We start from the raw sequence: 6,244 nt of genomic DNA, 5'->3' as shown, positions 1-6,244 counted from the left end.
TACAAAATAATTGAAGACAGAATGAGTATCACTGGGAAAAATCTGAGGAAATTCCAAAAGACAAAAGTGAAACATCTTTTATGGTAGTGAGAGGTGGAAAATGTGTTCATTTAAATTGATATAGTATTAAATTTGATTTTAATTTATGTAGATGTCAAGTACAGTAAATCTCAAAAAATAGTCTTCATGCAAAATGAATGCATTTCTTTCCTTTGATTTTCAGGGTGAAATGTGAAGCGAGCATTTTCTTGACATTTAAAAGATGCATCCATTTATTTGTGAATGATACTAGTTCTCATCCTAGAGATGCTCTATAGCTTTTGTTTGGTGTAATTTGGCTTAATGAAGTCTAATTAAGATCGACTGACCTTGTCTTGCTGACTCGCACCCTCCAGCTCATTTATGTTCCAGCTCACGCTTTTGTTTCCACTCTCAGTTCCTCATTGGTCGTTTTCATTTCTCTCTGCCCTCTTATCTCATGGTCTTTGGGGTCTGTGAATACACACTGTAATAAAGCCTTACTGTGAGATGAGTGTCAAATAAATTATAGCTATACTGCATATTTTGTCCTCACACTTATCAATATTTGCTTTGATGCAAAAGGGCTATTGTTTGTTTTTCCCTTTATTTTTTGTGTTGGATCTCACCATCAATTTGTTGCATTGATCAAAGTCTCTGAACTCTTGTAGATATCATCTATGTATGTGAACGTGATGTTTACTAGTGCAAAAGGATCACATCTAGTTTGATATAGTTTATTGTATAGTAATAACAGTCTGCTAATATTAAGACAAACTACTGCTACAATACAAAATGCACAAATAAAAGCTCAAATCGCTTTAGATAAAACACATTCCAGTAGTTCCTGTTAAAAAGTAATTTTGCATGAGCTAATTCACTCCCACAACCCCCCACATATGCATCTCTAGTTTTAAACTCTCCTGCTGTGATCTAATAGAATATTTCTCACCTCAACACATCTATTTCACAGCTAGGATTTGGTTGATTCAGAGTTGTTTTGGAGCACAGAAGTCCAAAGACTGGAGTAAACAACTGCCTTTTTAGCTTATGAATGAGTTTGCTGAGACCAGCTGTACGCAGATTTAAAGTGAGCTATAATTTAATTATTTTTCCCCCGCATTTAAATTTGGATGTGTCACTGCCATTGTGCGATAGCTCAACAAATATATATATATAATTATATATTTTTTTTTTCTTAAATAACCTTTTATTAAAATCATAAATATATTACTATGACCCATTTAATTTTTAAGATTAACAACTTGGATGTTTAAAAACAAAAAAGCCTCAACTCTAGCTATATGTATTTTTCCTGAAAGAAGCCAAGTCTGAAATTGAAACAATATCAAAAAACTTTGCTGAAAACTAAGAAATGTTTGTTAGATCTTATTTAGCATTTTAAATCTATGCAAATCTTATAAGACATTTCAACAACGGTTTCATAACCAAAATATTAATGAATTTAAAAAAAATCATGAATAATATACATTTAGAAATGTAAATGTCCCATAAACAGATGCAATTTGTCCATTCAAATTATGACAAAATACAGTGCTGCAAATGGTGCACCATTCCTGATTGCTTCTATTATTGTAAATTTATTATTATTAATATTATTATTATTATTGCTGCTGCTCTTTAAATGTGCAATTTAAAAATAATATTTGCATATTACTTTGCAAATTTACCCAACAAGGGTAACCAATCACTGTAGGTCAGGAAGGTTTTTTTTTTTTGTTTGTTTTTTTTTTTTGTGGAGGAGTTTTATCCCACACCTCCTGCAGAACTGCTTAAATGATGAATAATTGGTTGAGTGTCAAGCATGGATTCATTTCAGGTTGACTAGCTTAAGGACGGTCCAACTGTTTTTAAAGCACTTTAGACATGCAGACGTGGGTGCTTGCTTTTGGCTCATCGTGTTTTAACTAAGTGTGTATCTTAACTCTGATTCAACTAGAGGTCATTGAAAGATGACAATTTTTCTGATCCAGATCAAAACTTGATTTTACTCCAGAAATAAATCATGAAAGTCTTACTAATAGATACAAATTACATCTTATTTATTATCTTATTTATAAACACATTTGAGACAGACATCACGCTCCCTGTAATAATGTATTTGGCTCACCTTTGCAATAAATAAAGCAACTGAAGCATTAGACTTATCATCCGGTGAAGGGTCACGTTATATCAATCTAGACTGCTCTTTCTTTTTTTTCTTTCCAGTTGCTGCATTAGCAATAACCCAAACTATTTGAGCATCAGTTGACCATTATAACACAGCTAAATTATTATGCTGATTTTATTATTATTACTTGTTAATATTACTAATTATTTACCTTTTTTTAAAACAATTTAAAAAAGATAACTTCATGAAACGAGTTAAGTTTATACACACATACTCCATAAGTTACAGTTTTCAAAGAGATATTTAAATGTTCATGTTATACATTTAACAGAATTATATAAAATGTGCTAAGAGCAAATAAAGCTAATATTTGCTTGTAAGTGAAGAATAATCCCTTAATGCAGATTCATACTTTTATATGTGCATTAATACGGCTCCATTTTCATTCCAATTAGATGTAAATATTTTTTTCGTTTTAGTTAAGTCAAAATCATTTTGTTGTTCATTCAAAATTAATGATGACAGTTTAAACATTTTTTGTTAATGTTAATTAACAATAAACAGTTTAATTGTAGTAATAAGCTTGTTATTTATTGCCCACTGCTCTGGGTGTGTATTCACAGTGTGGTCACTTCTCACTACTGTATGTGTGCACTTGGATGGGTTAAATGAAGAGCACCAATTCCGAGTATTGGTTACCATACTTGGCAAATGTCACAACTTTCACTTTCACATAATCAAGTTGTATGACTTGGCATATTCAGTATTTCCATATTTCCAGATAAGTGCAATTAAAGGGTTAGATCACCCAAAAATGAAAATAAGGCTGTGTTTTACTCACCCCCCATGGCATCCTAGGTGTATTTGACTTTCTTCTTTCAGACGAATCCAGTCGGAGTTATATTAAAAATTGTCTTTGATCTTTCAAGCTGTTTCATGGCACTCCACGGGTGCTGCATGCTTCAGTCCAAAAGAAGTGAAATAAAAAGCGCCCATCCATTAAAATAGAAAAAAAGTGTCTCACACGGCTCCGGGGGGTGAACAAAGGCCTTCTGTAGCGAATTGATGCGTTTTTGTACGAAAAAAATATCCATATTCAAAACGTAATAATCACTTTAATCTAGCTTGCGATCACTGTTGTAAACTGAAGCAGTTCCGGGTGGATGACGTATGAGTTCGGCTTTGTGCACGAGCTGCTCAGAAGTGATGAACGCGGAAATGCAGTGGAGAGATCAAAACAAAACAATGGTCACTAATTAGAAGTACAAAACGAGGATTTGTAAAGAAAATGTCAGAGGATCTCAATGTAAGCCAAGAGGAGACTGGGTTTCCTTTGCTTCCTTTGATCCTGTAAACCAGTGGTTCCCAACCACGTTCCTGGAGGCCCCCCAACACTGCACATTTTCCATGTCTCCTTTTTCTGACACACCCGTTTCTGGTCTTGGGGTCTCAGCTAGTGATGATCTGAATCAGGTGTGCTTGATTAAGGAGACATGCAAAATGTGCAGTGTTGGGGGGCCTCCAGGAATGTGCTTGGGAAGCACTGCTGTAAACAAACGTCGGTTTTCACGAGACTCGCCGGCGTATGTGCAACGCTGACCTTATACAAAAACGCATTGATTCGCTACAGAAGGCCTTTGTTCACCCCCCGGAGCTGTGTGAGACACTTTTTTTAATGGATGGGCGATTTATTTCACTTCTTTTGGACTGATGCATGCAACACCCGTTGAGTGCCATGAAACAGCTTGAAAGATCAAAGACCGCTTTTAATATAACTCCGACTGGATTCGTCTGAAAGATGAAATCATATACACCTAGGATGCCTCGGGGGTGAGTAAAACAGTCTAATTTTCATTTTTGGGTGAACTAACCCTTTAACATGTTTTTGTACTATAAAACCAAAAACTGAATTTTTACCTACTTATTCTTGGTTTATTAGACTTATTAGGATTTACAGTGTAATTATGTTATGTATTGCTTAAATGTTTAAATATGTATTTATTGCTATAGTTCATGTATGGAATTCATTGATCATAACATTTTGTGTAATTTTTTTGTCTTTTTTCCTGGCAGATTCTGCATTAGTAAATCCAGAGGCAACAGGCTCAAAGTCTGCAAAACACACTCATGACATTACATCAGATGTAGCTACGACCCTGCTTCAGCTCATCTCCCAGCAGGCCTCGGAGAGCAGACATCCTGCTACAGACCTGCGGACTGGACGGGGACCTTCTTCTCCCCCGAGCGCCACCCCACCATCTGCTTCCTCTTACGCCCCCTCGCCTGCCGCGGACCTGACAAACGCTGCTCCGGAAACTCAGTTCACCCAGGACCAAGACTTGCGGTACACCCTGGGAGGAGCCGCCGGCCCTTCCTGAACCGTTGCGCTGATCTTTTTGTTCGTTGTCATTTTTTACTTAATGTGCTTTAGCCACTAAACTTCTGTTTACCACATATTAATATATTTCTTTCTTCCGTTAAAGGTAAAAGTGAATGTTAAAGGAACTGTTCTTGAATGCGAATGGATGATGTTCATCCCTCCCAGAGATGTACAGCATTATTTGGAGGCCGTCTTTTCCCGCTTCTCCACGACGGTCAGTGAGCTTTAGCCATGTGCGATTTCTTTGAGGGCTGCGTAAATGTCTTAAATCAAGCTACTTTCTTTCGTGCTGATATGTGTAAAGCAAGAGACTCGATCCAGCTTGTGCTACTTCATGCTTTCTGATTCAATACAAAGGCACGAGGAGAACTTGAAGTCATTTGCAGTACTTGAGTGAGGCCTTTGTTTTCAAAGATTTGTAATAGCTTGTGCATAAGATGTGTTCTTGTTTTGATTTTTGGTGGGGGGGAATGTATGTCCTCATCCAAATGTTGTTTTCAGGATGTTTATTTAAATTGAAAGCATCTAAAGAAACACAACTAAACTACAATAATATCACCACAATAACCACCAGTTTTGATTTGACTACACCAAATGTACATGTTGTAAACTGATAATAAATAAAAAATGTGGCTGAGTAAAATTTGTCTGGTACATTTAATGTAAATATATGCATGTCTATTTTATCATACACATTTATATGCATACTTTGGACATTTTGTAGTACTGCATTACATAGGATTTCTGAAGTGCATGCTAATGCAAAACATGCTGCCAAAATACTAGGGTTTTGTAGATGAATGCCATGACTTTGCTATGCAGTGGCTAGGGTGTTCTGAGTGGTTTTTCACCAGTTTTATTGTCTAAGCGCGAAAATCAGATTAGCCAAAAAATGCCAAATCTCTTGGAAATGTAATAGCACCTCTACAAGACACATGGTTTGAAGCACAGTAAAAGAAGAGAAATTTAGAAAATTTGAAGGCAAGTAAGATTTTCTTTTATTTTGCAAGTTTTTAAATACTTTAACAGTTATAAAAGTAGTTAAAATCCAAGTTATGAGTAAATTTAACCCTGATTACTGTTGAGTATTATAATAGTATTTTTTTTTTTTTTTATTTATTTTTTTTTAAGTAAAACATTCATGCCTTAAAGTTTAATACAAGGGAGTTTGTTTTAATCAAAGCTTCCCCCCCCCCCCTGTTCTTTCAGGCAGTTTCTCGTAGATGCCAAATGGAGATTTAGGACACTGGCATTGAGTTCTGCTAACAGCATGGCTCAGATCGAGGGATTTGGGAGGGTCGAGGCGTGCACTTGTCAGATTTCTTCTGTAAGCAAATGCTGCATAGATATGTGAGTGAGAAAATTTGTGTGTTCTGCCATCTGCAGAATCAAGCTAGCCAGCCTGAGTGGTCCACAGCTGCTGACATGGTCATTAGATGTTGAATTTTTTGGTTTGTTCCCCCTGGAATTCATGATTTAGAAAAAATGTGAGAAGAGCAAGGGCAATTTGTTGGAATTTTTTTTTTTTTTTTTTGGTGTTTACTTATTTAGTCTGAAAATGCTGCATGCAAAGCTTTGAAATTTATTTTGTCAGGTAAATATGTACAGGTACAGCTACACTGATGTTCAAAATAGCTGTCATTCAAGAATATTTTTGAAAGAAGTCTCTTATGCTTGCCAAGGCAGCATTTAATTGACCAAAATTCAGTAAAAAC

The 6,244-nt window shown here is 35.7% G+C and overlaps 1 long non-coding RNA gene across 1 annotated transcript; it reads left to right on the top strand.

The window, feature by feature from the left end:
• The first annotated feature begins 4,406 nt into the window (after positions 1 to 4,406).
• On the top strand, positions 4,407 to 4,947 carry LOC122134485. Its single transcript, XR_006162611.1, has 2 exons — positions 4,407 to 4,547; positions 4,633 to 4,947. It is a non-coding gene; the product is annotated as an uncharacterized LOC122134485 (long non-coding RNA).
• The last annotated feature ends 1,297 nt before the right edge of the window (positions 4,948 to 6,244 follow it).

The sequence above is a fragment of the Cyprinus carpio genome, chromosome A19, assembly GCF_018340385.1.
Source record: "Cyprinus carpio isolate SPL01 chromosome A19, ASM1834038v1, whole genome shotgun sequence".
In the NCBI taxonomy this organism is placed as follows: Eukaryota; Metazoa; Chordata; class Actinopteri; order Cypriniformes; family Cyprinidae; genus Cyprinus; species Cyprinus carpio.
Note: the sequence above shows the minus strand (reverse complement) of the source record. Positions and strands in the feature narration are given on the sequence as shown.